The sequence below is a fragment of the Dromaius novaehollandiae genome, chromosome W, assembly GCF_036370855.1.
Source record: "Dromaius novaehollandiae isolate bDroNov1 chromosome W, bDroNov1.hap1, whole genome shotgun sequence".
Taxonomy (NCBI): domain Eukaryota; kingdom Metazoa; phylum Chordata; class Aves; order Casuariiformes; family Dromaiidae; genus Dromaius; species Dromaius novaehollandiae.
The window spans coordinates 69015867-69034107 of NC_088130.1; positions in this window are offsets into that span (position 1 = coordinate 69015867).

Below are 18241 nucleotides of genomic sequence, written 5' to 3' on the forward strand. Positions count from 1 at the left end.
TGGTGGCCTCCCTGAGGACACGTCAGCCTCCCTAAGGGGACAGTCACATCCCTGAGGACATGTCAGCCTCCCTGAGGGCACATTGGCCTCCCCAAGGGGACAGTGGCATCCCTTGGGGCCTGGTGGCCTCCCAAGGGGACAGAGGCCCCCCCTGGGCCACCACAGCCCCTCGGGAGAGCTGCTGTCCCCCCGGGGCTGGGCTCTGAGGGGTCCGCTGTGCTTTCCTCCCTTGGCAGGTCCCCCCGGGGACACCATGGAGAAGGCAGCTCATGGGCCCCACCAAGGCGGTGGCTGCTGACCCTGCTTGGTTGTCCTCCAGCGCTTCCAGAATTTGGGGAGCCCATGGGCTTAGAGCCGTGTCCGTGAGCTTTGGGGGAGCAGGCCCATGGTGAGGGGCTCAGTCGTCGTGTGGGGCTTATTGCCACATTGGGTCAGCTTGTTTTTTGAGAAAACGCTCCTCGTGAGCCAGCAGAGAGCAAGTAGTTTTCTCCGCAGGCATAGGAAGAATGAGCTTTTATCCTGCTCTCTTATCACACTACAATAGCAGTTTTCAGCCTCTGGTCCTTGGACCCCGCGGGACTTTCAGAGGATCTGTGGAAGAAAGCTAAGAAAAGCAGCTCTGTTGTCAGTAGGTTTAAATTCACTGGCAAAATGTGTGTGAATCTGAAAAAGATAAAAAAACCACTGGTCTTTGATAGATGCCCTCCTTTCCCCCATTTAGGAACGAGGTTTGTTCTTTCCTGCTGAGGTGGTCTTTACTGAACTATGTTGTTTAGCTTGTACTACTTAGCAGAGCAAAAAGAAAAAAGAAGTGGTTATTACATTTGTTTTGGACGTGGTTTCAGTCAGCGTGGTGTCAGGCAATGGGAAGGCCAGCGTGGTGAGCGTGCAGATAAAGTCACATCGCTTAGGCTTGGTTTATTTGGCTCTGTCACGCTTGTCCAAACAATTAAAAGTGGCTGTCAACTCTAACAGGGAACTCATGTAATACAATGCAGGGTGGAGCAGGAGGACACAGTAAATGCTTCAAATGGTGAATTTAGACAATGAGTTTACCATGCTGGATGCTCCAAATTTAAGTTTCTTTTATGATGACTGTAGCGTTACACTAGTTGCCCAATTTTAGCTGTCATAAAGTCAAAGAATAAGCATGTGTATCAGAGACTTAGAGCCCTGGGTGGTAGAGGATTTAAAAAGATACTGTTCTGTATGATGTTATTCAGTTTTTTGGTGTTTTTTTTTTGGAAAGTCACTGTTTTGGACACTGTGGCCTGGTATTGTGAAGGCTCTTTGATGCAAGAACTGCAAGTTAGAATGAATAAATCTTTCACTCCTACTCACGCCTTTAGTGCACGTAGATTCAAGTCACAAACAGTTGAAAACTTCAGACAAAACATGAAGAAACTTGTTTAAAAATGTGATTACATTTTCGTGAAGAATCAGAAATGAGAATTGACTTGTTGACACTTAAACGATGGGTAGTGAGAGGGTGGGCTGTGTGTTAAAGATGAAGTCTCTTAGCTGGTGTTTCATGCGAAGGGAGAGAGATCCCACAGAAATACGCAGAGGGAAGGCTCCCTCGGCATCTGCAACAGCCTAAAAGTGATTTTCTGCAACAGCGTCCTGGACAGATATGAGCGGAGCAGAGTTGTCCTTGATCTGGTCAAAGAAAATCACATGCACATGGTTGAAAAACGAACTAATGGGAGCCAGAGCAAGAATCTGAGCTGTGTAGCTGGTCCTTAAAGACATTATGCAGGCAAAATGTCCTCGGGAAACATCTAAGAGGCTTGAATAACTTGCAGCCGTGAGCTGACAGACAATCATAGGATGTGAGAGAGAAAACTGAGATTTTTAGGTGGGACAGAAAGGCTGAAGTCTGCAGCACAATGACAGGTCTGTGCGCCGTCAGCGACGGAAGGGAAGGTTTCCAGAAGAGGAGCATGGTTTTTACGGTGTTACAGGTGGCCAACGGGTCAAGGAGAAGGAGGAGTGTGGTTCTGAGATGTGGTGGATGTGGCAAGAGCAGAGCTGGTAGTGCCGGGGTGGAAGATGTAGGACTAGGACTGAACCAGAGGAGAAGTGTTCCAGACACCGACAGTCGTGCACAGCACATGCTGTTCACAGCGGCCACACGTCCACATCATAAAAATTGCCACGGGTGCTAATTGGCATCCTGGTGGTCACTGTTCACAGTGAGACCAAAGGCCAAATTACCTTGTCCTCGGAGGTCATCTTTGCAGGTCAGAGCTGAAGTAAAGCTTTTCCCTGCTTTACTTGCTCTTTATATGGAGATGATTTCCAGGGTACAGCACTGGCAGTGTAGCACCCTGACTGAGCTCTAAACGTTGGTGGCCTTTAATTTCCTGCTTTAACTAGTCGATAGATAAATGAACACAATAGTCTCTCTATATACTTGTAGAAAATATTTTTAAAGACTAAGATTAGGTAAGTGCCAGTATTAAGTCATTGGAGGCTGCTGTCAAGACAAAAAACCTTATTGGAAACATTTTTTGAGCAATGCAGGCTGATGACATCAATGATACCCTTGATCAGAGGTAACAGTCGTAAAAGTCTACATGCAGTAAGAGAGTTGGCTCAGCTGGATGTGTGTAATGGAGGGGACACGTCTGCAGAGTTGGTTGAGTAATGCTATCCCTCACTCTTCTCTTAATAAATCCCATTCGAGTTCAAATGTCTCCCTTTTATATTTCATTCTGTGTTAAATTTGGTGTTCTGCAGCATTCACTTAAATCTGCAGTTGTGCTCTGTGGGAACTCATTTGGGGGTTATTTCTGATTTTGCAGCAAAAAATACACATGAATATATGATTTAGACAGCATTTCTGTCCTTGTGCCATGCCCCCATGCCCTTTGCTGAGCCCGAAGCTCCTCCCGTGCTCGTGACGACACACGAAGAGCAGGCCATCTGAAAATGCCATACTCTTAATATTACAAATGTATTCAGGCAGTTTTTGAAACCCATCTGTTTTAGAGGGAAATGCTCAATATTCCATTGTGCATCTGCCTTAGTCAGGCCATAAGTATTTACAAGCGTAGGATTATGGGATTTGCAAATGTACCTAGCCTTGGATGACCTGGAGTCCCTTATTCTGGTGGCTGTGGCTGGAACCTGGAATCCCTGTTCTGTGTTACATAAAATCCTCAGTTACAGGTGTTGACAGCTCGGGATGGCTTCAGATTTAATCCGTATGGCTTCATAAACAATTACTTGTGAAGCAGAAAAGTAATTTGAAATAGTTTGAAGAAGTGCTTTTGATCTTTGGGATCTACCCTCTATAGAGAAAAAAAATCTTTGTGACAAAGGAAGGTATAGATGGTGAAATGTGTTTTTTTCCTTATATTTTTCTCGGAGAGGGGGTAGGAAGGTCAGGTGCTTTCAAACACACGTGAACAGAAAAAGTTGGCTTTTCAGCTTTATCTGAGCTACAGATCTTGGAGCATCAAAGGAATGTCTCTTCCTACAGCACCGTGCATTAACTTGCTGAAAGTAAGGACACCTGGAGGGACCTTTCTCCAGGGGTTTTCAAGATTCCACATCTTTTCACGCAGTCCCTGCAGGTGGTTGGGAGGTGTCCAACGGTGTGGGGGGACAAGCAGGGCAAGAAAGGACAATGATTTTCCTTGTGAGGCTGCAAGGGAGAGAAAGCAGAGGCTACTTGTGCGTGGTGTTTTTTTCCATGATGTGCCTCACGGTGCCGATTTCCGAGTTGTCCAGACACGTTGGAGTGCTCGCTAGCTTCCTTCTGACCTATTCACCCAGGTCTCCTTCCCATGGGAAGCAGAGTGCTGCAGGGAGTGGGCAGGGCAAAAAGGGGTAGTTGGTGCATTCGTAGATCTTGCTCTGAAACGAAATCGCAAGGCAGCCAGGGCTCTCATCCACGTCCAGGAGCTGGCGAGTGTTTCTGGGTGCCCCAGTTTAGTGGTAGCCAGAGAAACCTGTTCAGCCGCTCCCCCCCGTTCCCTTCTCTCCCCATCCTCCTTTTGATCCACCATCTGGTCCAGTTCATGGCAGGAAACTGTTGTTTTGCTTTAGACAAAGTGCAGTTAGACCATAATTGTACATTAAATATAGATATAATATATTGTGACTTGAAATACTTGTTCTTAAGTAGAGTAAATGTCAATCATATTGCCTCTTTTTACAGACAGGTTCTGCTATTCGGTCATAGTTTGTGAAGCCCTCTAAGGCTGGAAACAAAACCAGAGTTTTTTGGCAACATTTGCAAAAATATTATGAGGAGGATTAAGTATAAAACTGAACTACAAAGGGTAATGATAGATTCTTCATTTCTTGATGACTTGAAATGAAGAGTGGATGTTTTTCTGGAAGATATATTTATACACAAATTACTAGGTTACAGCCATGGTAACTGGATGAAATTCTGTGTTTAGATTAGAGGGCCTGGAAGTTCCCTCTGCTTTTGAGCTCTGTTAAAGAGTCCACGATTTCAGCCCATTGCTATTAGTTGGTAAACGTGTGAGAAGCATGCGAAGAAAAAAATTAGGACTATTGTGGTGGTGTTATGGATGTTTTGCTGACTTTTACACAGTATTTTGCTCCTTTTATTTCCAGGTTGCATACCCGATGCTAGAGCTGGGCTGTCCGACTGTTTCATGATGTTTCACTTTCCATTTGCCAGCTAATAATTTTCTTTCTGTCATTACTAAGTCACCACGTAGAAGTGGAATCAAACTGCCCTTTGATCTCTTGCTGCAACGTTTCCTTTACCTCCAGTATTAAGACTCATCAATTTTTCAAGCATCAAACCAATCCTCATCCAGAAGTTTGTATTTTAAAGAATCTCTTGGATCCAAATCTATTGGTACCAGCCCATAAGTCAGGATATTGCTTTCCCAAGGATGAAGATACTGCTTTCCCAAGGGTGAATGGTTAATATCAGTGACATCTGCACAGATATTCTGTTTATTTCCATGTTGAGGTATTTTACTTGCCATTTTCACAATTTTGCTGCTTTCAACATCAGCCCCTATATCTGCCTCCCTGAAACCAGTGTCCAGGCCAGCTAAAGGCTCCTGGCTGTTAGAAATGACTCCTGGAGGAAAAGAAGCTTCTTGTTCCAATTCGTTGGAGTACTGAAATCTATCCTGGGTTCTGTGTAGCGGTTCACCTGAACTTTGCTTTTCAGCCAGATTTATTAGGCTGCTTCTTTCCTGGTGGTTGTCTTCCTCCCTGATGTGCTGCCTAGGACTGATCTTATCAAGCTGTTCCCTTATTCCTTCTCCCAAATTCTTGACACTTCTGTCGGATTTCTCTGTTTTTTTCCTATTTCAACCTTCATCCCTGTTGTCCAGGTTGTGGAAACTTCCACAGTCCTCTGATTCTGCCTGTTTTCTTTAAGTCACCGTGGTTGAGAGACAAAGGGCCAGCACAGTTTTCTGTGTAGCATTCAGGTAGGGCAGGAGCAGGGAGGAGACCAGGTTAGGAAGCCTTGGTGCGTCCATCTGCGAAGGGCAAGATTTCACTAGCAGGATGAGGAAATAGCTGGAGGCCACCAGCTTTCCTATAGCGTACGAGGGGAAGCGCAAGCCAACAGCTCGGGGCTGCCAGGTGTGCGTGGAGTGGCCCAGCCGTGATCTCATGCTGATCAAAGGCTTGGAAGCAGTACAAAGCCGAGCGTCATCCCGTTCTGTTGCTGTCATCGTTATATGGAGGTCAGTAGGGAAAATGCAATTACTTCTTTAGTCGTAGCCATGCGGGAGGTTGCTGTTGTGCTGTTGGGCTATGTGGGAAAAAGCTCCTCTCCACACACACACAAGCCTGGAGGAGCAACTGCAGGTGGGGGAACCCGAATAATACCTGGAGGGGCCCCAACAACCCAACCGGAGAAATGAGCCCCTACCCCACAACCCTGACTGTCCCCCGGCATCGACCCCTGGTCTAGGGCTGAGAGCCATCAGCATGAGCCCGCGGGAGCAGCTCGCCGGGCACCTCACAGACCGAGGGGTGACTGCCCCGGGGTGCGGGACACACGTGGGATGCTGGGGACGAGCGTTTTGGGATTGCACAAGACTTATTATGGGGTGTTTGGGGGAGGAAGCAAAGGTGGTTTGGGGAGGAACAAGCATGGGAAAATAGAGGGAAAAGGGGATAAAAGGGAGTGGTGAGTACGCTTGCCTGGCCCCATCCTGCGTCTCTTCAGTGCTGTCTGTCCTGCCTTCTCACTAAACTCCATTTCTGGCTATTTTCCTGGGTGAGGGCTCTCTGTTTGGTGTGCGTGCGTGTGTGCAGGTCTGAGTGCCAGCAGCTGGAGGGGACCGTGGGGCACGGGGACCGTGTGCCGGCAGTGGCAGCCACCGGAGCGAGTGAGGGTGCGTGAGTGAGTGTGAGATCCCGAGCGAATCTCAATAGCCGGTGAGTGTACATATATTGTGCCTGTGTATGTATTCCCCTCCAAGAGGCCTTCATCCTCATCAGCCAGAGAGGGGAACAGGCTGTTGGTGCTGTTTGCGTGAGTGCTGAGTGTTTCTGGCCGTGGTAACGTGTGGCCGGCCGTGTGTATATTTATATATGGGTTGTGCATGGGTGTTTGCAGCTGTTTCGGAGAAGCCTCTTCCTGCAAGAGCTGGGGTGGGAGGAAACACGAGGCAGCACATCTGGAAAGCTGTGGCTTGACTGATGCTACCAGGTACCTGGGGCAAAGCAGAAGAGAGACACGGGTTGGACACTTTTCCAACATCCTCGCAGCAGTGAAGGCTCAGGAATTGTCAACCTTTATTTTTCTGCTTCTTTAGAGAGGGAAGGAGCTCTGGAGTCTGTTGTTTCACAGGGTGAGAAAACTGCTCTGATTTACTTCTTTCAGAAAAGGGACAATTTCAGGGGGTATGGCCTTCTTAGAGTGGAGATCTCCTGTGGTTAAGAGGAAGGGCCAGCTCTTTGGAGGATTTGGGAAAGACTTCTTAAACTCAGCTCGACTTCTCTATCTGTGAGACCAAGGCCGCATGTAGCAGGTACCTGAGGAACTGCTGATGAGTAACTCAACTGAAAATGCACTGGTTGAAATGCAGACCAACTCCACCAAAACCAAAAGCATCATTCTGGCTGGCTGTTGGCACAAGTGTGAGCAGAATTTGGCCAAACCTTTCTCCTTGCGTACTCAATTATGTGCCCAGCAACCAAGCTAGTGTCCCACCGAGCACGGACTGCGAATATGCCTGGGAGGCAGATGGTTTCTTCTAGCAAAGAAATAGCTGAAATAGTGTCGTGTCATCATGGTCTTCAGCTCGCTGATATCCTCCTGCCAGGCTGAGGCACAAAAACTGTATTAAAAGAACAAAAATAAAAGGAACATCAGAGCCTGCAATCGATTTCACAGGAAAAGCAAAGGTATTCATAACGTGTGAGCGAGCTTGAACCATTACCCGTGGGATGATGGTATGAAGAAGGGTTTGTACTTCATCTGAAACCCTGGAAGGTGGCTCTCGGAGCCCTTGCACAGACCTCAGGGATGTTCTCGCGGCGTGGAGTGCCAGAGGGTCTATCGAAATGTTGCGCCTGTTTTCTACGAGCACAACCCTTTCTTCTGCATGTGCTGCTGCTGCTGCGGGTTCATTTTCATTTTTTTAAAAGCAACAGATCCCTATTTTTTTTACCTAAAGAGCTATTTATATACAGACTAATATCAGCTGATGAAGTGTCTGAATTATTGAGGTTAATTATTCATCGTGTGTGTGATTTCCGTCACATGGCATTACTTCCTTTCCCGTATTGGACAGCTAGGGGTTTTACACAGTTTAATAAGACATAGCAAGCAATGAGCATTTCTGAATGCTTGCAAATGCATGTTTCTATGAAAAAATGCTGTTTTCTAGACATGCAAACACACCCATGTTCTTGCAAGAGTTCAGAAAAAGGTGATTAAAACGGGAGGTGGACATATTTAAGTGAACTGCTGTTCTGAATTGAGATAAGTGTCGCAGCCCTGTGACTTAGGAGGCTCATCCAGCTCGGTAAGACGAGCGTCCACCTCTTCCCACCCACCCGAGAGCGCAGTGTGTCTGCAACGGGCAGTAGCAGCTCTCCGCGGGGAAGCCAGGCTCTGTGGCTTCTCTTTCCTTTTCTCACCCCTGCATGATAGGAGAAGCAGCAGATTTTTTGTAGCTGTGCCATTGATGTCCTGGAGATGCACAGTCTGGTCATTTGTCCGCTTGATTTTTAAGCAAAAGAACCAAAGTCATTTCACTTAACCGAGCCTGGGTACTATGGCGAGGAGTACCACGTAGAAAAAGAAATTTCTAAGCATCTTAGCCCAAGCCTTAGACATGTATCGTGTGTCTTTACAGCGCTTCAGGATCATACCGTAGAAATTAGAGGAAAGAAAAGATACACTGGACCATACTGTCCCTTGACTACCAATGTGTTATCATTTCCTACTGGGGAACAGTCTCTTTTCCAGAGAAATTTTAAGGAGACACAAATATCTTTCTTCAGTGACATTTCAGCCAACTTACAGAACAATTTTGTATCTGCTAGGTTTTGTTCAAATCACTTTTATGAAAATACGGACATAGCTGCAGAAAGCAGACCCTTTTTGTGTTTAACTAAACCCCCTTTTTGCGAAAACTGCTCGGATGGAGTTTTAGATCAGCCCTACACGTTCACGCGGTGCTTGCTCCTGTTTCAAGCGTCCGATTACACCTTCTGTGTAGACTACACCAGACTGATACATCCCTCCAGTGGGAATGTTTTTCAGGTGGTCTAATTCATCCCGAGCTTAGTTTTAGTCTATCATATAGGCAATTTAGAAGATATCCTAATGCAAAATATATTTAACCACACATAGGTGACAAAAACACCTTTTTTGGAGGCTTCTTGTAACCTGAGAGAACATCGCTGGCATCGGAGGAAGAGAAAACCTGTTCTGACCTGCAGACTGCTGAGCATCCCAGAAGGTCGGCTTTCTGCAGAGACACTGACCTTAGTCAACTTTCTTAGCCATCCAAATGACCTGGGGCAGTGATGTTATCTTGACATCACCCAGCGTGGAAACAGCTGGTATCTAATACATTTAATAGATTTCTGAGGTCAGAAGAGACCGTTATGATCATCCGGCTTGACAGTTACTGCAATCAATTGTGATATTTTGGGCTTCAGACAGTAGCCGGCAAGGGCCAGGAAGGATTTTTTCCCCCCAGTGCACAATCAGTGCATGTTTTCTGGTTTTCGTTTATTAGCTTGTCGTCATGTTTTGTTGCTTCCTGAAGGCACCAGAGGCTGGTTACGGCTGGCGGTGGGACGTGGCAGGGCCCCGTGGTGGTGTGCAGGACCGGGAGGGGTAACATCTTCTCGTGGAGGTGTTGATACTGTTGGCAAAGCGGGAAGCTTTCGGGTATCATTTTTAAATGCCCAGCTGGTATAGGCTGCTCACGTGACCTGGGTCGATCTGACACCAGATGCAGGGTCGGGAAAAGGTTTTCCCCGAGTCAGACCACCCCCTGGTTATGGTGGGTCGGAGATGAGGTTAGCTGATTGACTTCAATCTAATTGACTTCATTAGCCCCACACAGCGAAGGCTAAGAAACTAATAGCACTGGCTATAGTATCTGACCCTCTGATTTATTCTCAGGCATTGTGGAAACATCATTCTCATAATTAGAGTACAAATGACAGTGGAGCAGACTTAAATGGGCAAAATCATGCAGCCTGTCAACAGCAGCCCGTGAAGGCAAGGAGCCAGCGGCACTGCCCGGGTTGCTGGGGAGCAGGAGTTCGCTGTGGTTACTGCAAATACGAGCAACTGGATCAGCACAGAATCACCAGTTTTGTCCCATCTGCGTTAGAGCTTTGCCAGCTGCAGACTGTGCGTATGTAATGCTCCTTAAAATCCTTTCTCGCACCCCAGCCCTTCCAGTCTCATAACGATCTCGTTGCATAAGGAGCGGGTTTTAACGGGGTTATAAAAGGGAAATACTTCTTCAATCCATTGCCATTGGAAGCCCATGCAGAGGATGGACCACCCCGACCCCAGAAAGCCAAGATTTCCTCCCTGCGTGCCTGAAAACGAGACGGTGAGCTCCTCCGTTTCGGGTGAGTGAGAAAGCCTTGCTGCGGACCCGGACCAGCGCCCTGGATTGTGTCTATCCTGCGGCAGCAAAATAATGTCTTGTGCTTGACACTACAGCTGCTGTTTTACACCTCACTGGTTTTAATCTTCTGAATAAACAGTATACTAATTGTTCCAGCTTCCAGGGCAGCGGGGTTTGTAAGGCAGCCTAGTCATGCCAGGAATTTAAGTTTATGTAATTCGCTCTCTGCTGCGGATTATAGGCATGTTGTTGTCCGGCTATCTGAAGCAGAAAACGCTCCGCGGCAAAGCCGCTCGGCGCGGGGCGAGGACCTGCCCGGCCATTCGGCTCCCCGTGCCGTGGTTAGACCCTCCTCGGCGGGTTGCGAGCCCGGGACAGCTCGTCCCATCGTGCGTCCTGGCGCGGAGGCCGGAGCTCCTTCCTATCCCTGCTGGAGCATCCACCTGGGCTGGAGGCCTGCTGCAAGGAGCTAATGCAGCAGAAGCAAAAACCAGTCCAGGTGGCTTTGAAGGAGATGCTTTCCAAAGGAAGAAGCCCGCCGCGAGCTGCGTCGGCGATGAGCACGTGCGCGGCGGGAGGAGCCCTCACCCCGGCGAGGATGTGCTGCACGCGCAGTTCTCTTTCCCCACGCCGATCAAAAGCCACCATGAACCTCTTGCACCTGGGGCGGGTAAAGCTGTTGGCAAGGCCAGAGGAGAGCTTGGGGTTGGAGTAGCTATGCAACGAAAAGGAGATTAGGGCCCGCGGCCGCGGAGCATCCCGACGGCAGCCGCGCTCGCTGCCCGCCCGGCTGCGGGGGACCGCGGCACTGTCCTTCAAACCGCCTCCCCGGCAACGACGTCTCCCTTCCTAGAGAATAAACTGAAACACACCCTCCGCTTCGGTTTTCGCTTCGTCTCCCCCTCCCGTCTGTTCATTTCCTCTCCCCCCCGCTGCTCCCCCCAGCAGGCTTCTGCGCCAGATGGTCCCCTCTCCTCCTCATCCTCTCCGTGCCGTCTACTTCTCTTCCCCTCCGGGCCTACTCAACCTTGCCGATGCTCGTGAGTCTTCTTGCCAAGTGCAGGAAACTTGATGTTTTTATTTATGTCCCAGCTCCTGGATTCCTGGGATGATGGGTGAATTGCAGCTGGTTTTCTTTTTTTTTTTTTTAAATGGTTAGAAAAAAGTTTCTGGAGCCAGCGCTTGCATTCAGAATATGCAGTGCCTCAGGATTTTTAAGGTAATGGAGTGATTTGGGTGGGATTTCTCTCTGATCTTTGAAACCCGGCTGCCTTTTTCCTCCGCGCTTGCAGGGGTGTTTTCCATTCGCCTCCTTCCTCTCCGACTTTGGGCTGACTGGTCCGTTCTGTACTCCAGTTTGCGGTGGATTTTCCTATTCCATCTCCTCTCGTTACCTAGCAGTGACCCTTAATAACCTAATCTTTCTCTGTCAGCTGAGCCCAGCCTCTTCTGCAATGAAAAAGGACATTTTTACAAGCAGCTGGAGTGAGCCGGAGGAGGCCGAGCAGCCTCCTAGCCCTGGACGTGTCTGCGGTGGTGGGAGCCTCTGCGCTGCCGCGGTCCTTCGGCAGCGTGGGAGCTTGCCTAGGCGGTTTAATTAAGAGAGCCGTGCGTGACGTAGCATTAACACAGCCTTTCTTGTGGTGAATGAATTTCATTTCTCTCTTCTGGGATATCGGTCATTCTAGGACATGCCCCAGTGTTGTTTGGAAAACCCCAGGCTGCATCCGTGAAATCCGAGGGGGCTACGGAAGGACCAGAAGGCCAGGAGATGGACAAAGAGGAGAAGGGTTGTCCCGTTGACTAGGGAACGTGGTCATGTGGAGACGTGCAGGTGAGGGAGGTATCCAGACAAGCCCTCCGTGCCAAGGCAGTCAGCATTTTTGGCTTGCTAGGTTAATGTGAGTGGTGAGATGAGTGTATGCGCACAGGTGCCAAGGAGTCTTGTTTTTGAAGGCATCTGCTCTGCTCTTGGGAGGCTGATGCAAAGGGAAGCCATCGCACCCCGTGTCCCTGCGGGATGGTTGCCATCCCATATCCACCATCTGCCTGATTCCTTTATGGATGTGGCGTCTTGTTTTTACAGTTACAGATGGCTCGAAAAGTTAAATCAACTTGACACAACCATGGCACAAAATTCTCCCTTCCCTCCCACTCGCGCGTGTCAGTGCAGCCCGTTACCATCAATCAGACTTTTCAGTGTTGACGGATGGTTATAGTCAGCCAGCACAAGATGCTAAACAGGCTGCAACATTACAAAAATTCGCAGGATTATAGCAAGCTTCAACATCCTCATTTCCCAAGCTACGTCTGAAAAAAAAATGCTTGTAAATCTTCATCAGCAGAAGTCATAGCTTTGGAGATTTCTTTTTCCCTTCGAAATCTATTTGGCCTGGAGCAATGCTTATGAGCAGATACGATCCATTGCTTTTTTCTTACGGGAAGAAAGTGGGAAACCAAACTCGGTATCTTTTGTCGTGAGTAAGGAGGCCTGGCTGGAGATGAGAGCCGGGATCAGGCGGCTGCAAAGCTCCCGTCGCAGGAACAAGTGGGCGACTTGCCTTCTTCTGCCAGAAAGCAGCTGCTTTGCCCAACAGCTAACGCCAGGGCAGCGCTGCGTTTCCCGGCTGACCAGCCGGAGCAGTTAGCGTGCAGCATTTCGGGAAGCTTTCCCTGGCACCAGCGTGGTCGGGACAGGGAACGGGTCTCGCCACAAACAACACATTCCCCGTTTCTACACAATCGGCCAAAAATGTGGCCGATCCAGATCTAATCCTGCTCTCGCTGTGGTTAATATCAACCCCTCGTTGACTTCAATGGGAGACTGAGTGACTTCCCAATGAAAAAAAAAATCCTTCTTTTTAAGAGCAAAAGCAGAAAATTACTCCAACACCCTCCTGTGGTTTTTTTTTTTGCAGAGAAAGAAGGATGCCTGAGTTAGGTCTGTTTTAACGTGACTCTCCAGCTGTCTGGGTGGAAGCGTTTCATCCCCAATTAGATGGCCTGGTCCATCAAACAGCTAGGCTGAAGTGCCAGCCCTCCATCGTGCTCTCTTGGCTGGTCGTTCAATATTGCTTCAGCTTGACGTATCGCTGCTTCAGCCATGCCGGATAAACTCCCATCTCCTGAGTGGAAGGAGCCGGGGGAAGGGGATGTCTTGCTGATCCGCGTTAATTAAGGTGCCCTCACTGCTGGCATGGGATAGTCCTGGTCTCCTAAAAAGCTTCGCTCTTAGCTTTTGCTTTCCAAGTGGTGGCCAGGAGAGATCCGAATCATTGGTATCGGGTCCGGTGAAAGCCATGTGCGTGTGGGTAGTGTACGTTGGCCTCAAAGTAGGAGATAATGAATAGAAGCCTAAAAACGAGAAATTTAGAGGCTGATAGTATGCGTATTTGTGCCTACTTATGCGTGTAAGTACATTTACCTGCTAATGTGTGGGGAGGTGGAGAGGTTAATTTGAGAACAGCTAATCAGCTGCTGTACTGAAGCTGGCTGATAGAAGTGGGTTGCACTGGTACTTAATTGGCACTTAAAATAAGAGGAAAATGTATTTAAATGGGATAGCTGAGGGTATATATGCAAGGCAGGGAAATGGCTGTGCAATCTGCGATAAATAGATGCTAACGTATCCGCCCAGAGCGGGACTGCGTGAAATGCTTGGGAAGATGTAGGGCGCTTTCATGTATTTCTCTTCCCCAAAGCCGTTGCCGATGCCTGGCCGCATCCGCAGCCCCAGGAGCGGTGGCAGACCGGCCTGCTGGCATGGCAAGGGCCGTGGGTTGGGGCTCTGGCCCTCGAGGATGGCAAGTCCCAGCCCATGCGGGGACCTGGTCCTCTCTCCCTCTCCCGGGCACGGATGCGGTTGTCAGGTGCCGTCTTTGGTGGCAGCATCTGTTTGACCCTGGTGGTGATAGGGAGCGGGAACAGATCTCAGAAAAACGGGAACGAATCCCGCTGTAAATCGAGGACGTTGCATGTGTGGGACACACAAATCAACCCATTTTTCAAAAGATAAGTAAAGCTTGCCCCTTCCCCCCAAAATGCCACTAAAGGAAGTATTGTCTCGACTGGAAACGCGAACATCTTTAGGTCAGAAGTGCTCTGCACAGGAAGAAATAGAGCACGTGGCTGTGAAGATACACGTATGCAGCACTCGAGCGCGTTACAGACACCCAGAGCTGGGGTTAGCAGACCCGGCAGGGACACGAGGCACAGAGACCTCGTGCCGATACGTTAGATCTGAAATCCTTGATAAGAAGTATTGTTTGGAGCCGAGGGTTATGTGTTGGTATATTTAGGACCCCCTCACTGTGTGGCTCGTTCCTGCTAAGGAGCACTCACAGCGTCGTGCAGGGGTGACCAAGAATATTCGCATTTACCTACAAGATTTTGAGCTAAATCCTGAGAATTGTGTGCTGATGCAATTGCATACTTTTGAGACCTTGTTGGCATTTCTATAATTGCTCAGTTCTTCCTGGATTGCAGCTAAAGGTGATTTTGCCCTAAGCTGAGCCTCCACCCTCTCGGCTCTTGCACCACCCGGGTGCCGGGCCGTCCTCGCTGCTCTGGCCGCTGGGTGCTTGCAGTCTCCCTGGGTGCGGTGGCGAGTGCTTGGAGTCCAACGCCACGGGATGCCGCACGAGGAATCAAGCCCATCCCCAAACGGAGAGATTCAAACAGAAGAGATCGAACAAAACCTGAGCCAAACTCATCAAAATCCCCGTTTGGAGGCTCTCTGCGATGGGAAGGTGGAGCACTTCTTGGCAGTCTCGTTCATGAAGACATCTACCCAAATCCATAATTTTTTTTCTTCTTCTAAAACGAGATAATCAATTCTCGCCTTGCATTTATGAATGTGCAGAAGCTTATGCTGCCACATGAATATGCAAACTAATAATAACACCATCATTCATGGAAGAGCGGTGAGTTGTGATGCTGACTCCACAAAATGTTTTGTTTTTAATAAATGCCTAGCTTCTGCGCCGCTACCTCCCTATTTCGTGTTACTCAGCAGGGATGTCAGAAACTGGGGAGTGGGAAACCTTACTTGAAATCTATTTTTTTTTTTTTAAGTTGCAGGTGCATTAGGAAAAAGAGTGGAGGATCAGGCCGTTTGCCTCACATACAGGATGCTCGTTCCTGTGGGAGAGCTCCCGGGGGGAGGTAACCACTCCAATTTATATGATTAGAGACTGCTGCTCCTTTTCCGTGCGGGCTCTTTATTGCTCATTTCCCCTCCTGAAACTGTTTCTAGCAGTTGGCTGGGCTCAGCGTATGCAGAGCTTGGAAAACACAGCAGTAATGTTGTGAAATTATTTTGAGAAAGCAAGTGGCAACTGGTGTGAACAGATGTCCCTGGGGAAGAAACAACGGGGAGATGGGGCCGGACTGACTATATATCCTTCAGCAAGCACGTAGCCCTAAATAATTAACTAAAGTTGCTGAAACTGTTGTTATAGCATTGATAGCTTTTTTAATTGCTTTTGTCTGATTTTGGCTTTTGTAACAGGAGAGCTGTAAGGAATACAGTGGAAATCAACTGAAATATGCAGTAATGTAGAGTCTATAAGCAAATTCCCCTGTAAAATGTCTAATTCAGGCAATATCTATTTTTTAGATGGGAGTAGAGTTCTCTAGAAACAACTATGCAGAGTAAAAAAATAAGTTCTGCAAGTACCACTGTCACAAAAGCCTGGTGCTTCCTCAAATTGCAGGCTAGACTCTCACTTTGGAGGGCTCAGCTTGGGAGCAAAGTCAACGTTTTACCTACCTGTTGCTTTAGAAAATGATTTAGCTCCCTGCCGGGCCGGATTCCCGGGTTATCGAGGCAGATGCAAGGATTCCCGTTGACTGCAGTGGGATCTGCGCTCCCTGGGAGGCCCGACGCAACCGGCTCAGCTCCTGCTGTGCTCCGTGGTTTTGGGGCTGGATACCTCGTGGCAGTGGAGTTGTCATGGGAAGAGCCGGAGCCCCGGCAGCAGATTTTATGCCAGCCCGAAGGATCGCATGGAGGGATTCACCCGAGAGCGAGCTCTGCTTCCCGGTGAGAAGGGCGAGAGCCTCAGCTGCCGAGAAACCCTCCCTTCCTTCCCCTCCGCCTTCCCGCGCGTGCTCCGAGGGTTGTTATGTGCTAGCGTGCCGGGACGGCACGCACGGCACTGACAGACGTAGAGGCAAGACCAGGTCCTTGCCTCGTTGACGGATGGGCGCAAAGTTCAACCTCTCTGAGTGAAAGACGCTGTTTTAGCTCAAATTATTATTCAATTACATTTCAGTAAACTGGAGAATTTGATAAATATTTTGGCCAATACTCCTGCTGTTTCTTTGCTGTTGAAGAGGATGAACACAGAAAAATACGTGTGTAAACGAATGGCCCACTTGCAGGAGGTTGCAGTCGCAGATGGTGATGGTTTGCTGGCATCTCCTCTAACGGGCAGGAGGAGGAGCGAGCTGGGGGCAGGATGTTGCCATCTTAAAAGACACTGTTTGAAGAGTGAAGAGCAATTCCTCAACTCCCCAGGTGAATAACGGCATTTGCTCACCCTTTTTTCTGTGCAGAGGACGAGACCGTGGTAGTGGGGTACGCGACGCGCTGTCCCCTTGCCCTGGGAGCTCTGCAGTTCTGCTCAGAAGGGAGTTAAGCCTTGGTAGGTCTTTTGCATCCCTGGCTTCTCTGATCCACACCATGCAGTGGCAGAAAAATAAATGCAAACTCGGATACATCGGTACTTCCCCCCCCTTTTTTTAGCACAGCATGGTGAGGCTCAGCTGGGCGACTGCAGATATATAAATATAATCTTCAAAGCCCTGTGGCCTGGCTTGGACAGGAGCTGGCGGGGAGAGAAAGGTGCAGCTCTGCAGGGCTGGGAAGGGATGCAAGCCCCTGCGAAAGGATTAGGCCTCTGCACTTCTTCCTCCTCTTTGAGAAAAGCTGGACTTCAAGATAACGAGGAGATTTCAACTTCAGCAGGAAAACTGTAGAGAATCACATTTGCCTCCCCCTCATCCCTGCGTTCAGCCAAAACAACTGTCAGCTTGGAAGATGCTCAGAAGACGGGAAGGGGGAAATGTAGTGATTTAGTGAAATCTGCTTTTTACTTATTAGGCTTTTTACTTATTTTGAGTCCTGTGACAGCAGCCAATAAAGATGGTCCCAAACAGAGACATCTGGTATAAAAGTGCAGTTGACAAGCATAAATAAAAAAAAATAATTGAAATAGAAAGACCTTCTGCTTCTAGCGTGTAAACCACTGAGGTGCTTCACTAAAAATGAATCAGCTGCAAAGAGCAAGAAAAGGTTGAAGAGCTTCTGTAATAGGCTGGGGGGGGGGGTCATTTTCTGTTGAAAACTTTTTTTGATGGAAAACAGGGTTTTCAGTTAGGTTTTTCCACTGGAAACATTGATTTTTCCATAGAAGCTTCTTTCCCCCCCCCCCACTGGAAAAAAATGCATGCCCCAATTCCTAGAAATTGGGGTGTGGGCTGTAATCCAGAATAAGAGAAGTTGTGGTTTGGAGGCCTCAGACCGCTGGTCTCTTCTGGGTCAGGCTCTCAGCTCTCCCTCCTGTGCTGTGGCCATCTTCTCCCAATCCGCTGGGGGGAAAGAGAAACTACCTTGAAAATTTGGCATTCCTGTATTTTATTTTTATTCTTCACTTTTTTGAATTTTCCCCCCCAAAATGAAGCTTTTTGTACGGAGGGAAGGAAAATTCTGCCTATCAGCAGATGCACAAGGCGTCCCCAAAGAGACGGTTCGATGGAGACAGCTGATGGAGCCCTGAATGAAGTCACTTCTGCGCTGGGGGCTTGGTCCTTGGGTCACCTGGGGACAAGGACACGCTACGGGACGCGGCCCATAATAAAAGACAACCCAGTTGTGCTTTGTGTGCTCTGCTGTGTTCTTTCAACTTATCCGTAAGTCACCCTCTCTTTTACTAGGAAGAGAAAATAACTGTTCCTTCTGCTACTTTATCTAAGATGTAAAAAATCTGAGCAACAAAACAGGCTTTCTCTCATGCTACGACTGCCTCTGCGTATCGCCAGTCCTTGCTCTGTGCACAAGAAAAAAAAACGATATGCCGTAATAGCTAAAGATAACTGGGCGAATAAAGGATGGATTTAAAATAAATCATAAATATACTAAAAAAGTTGCGCATATTCTATTCCTGACATCT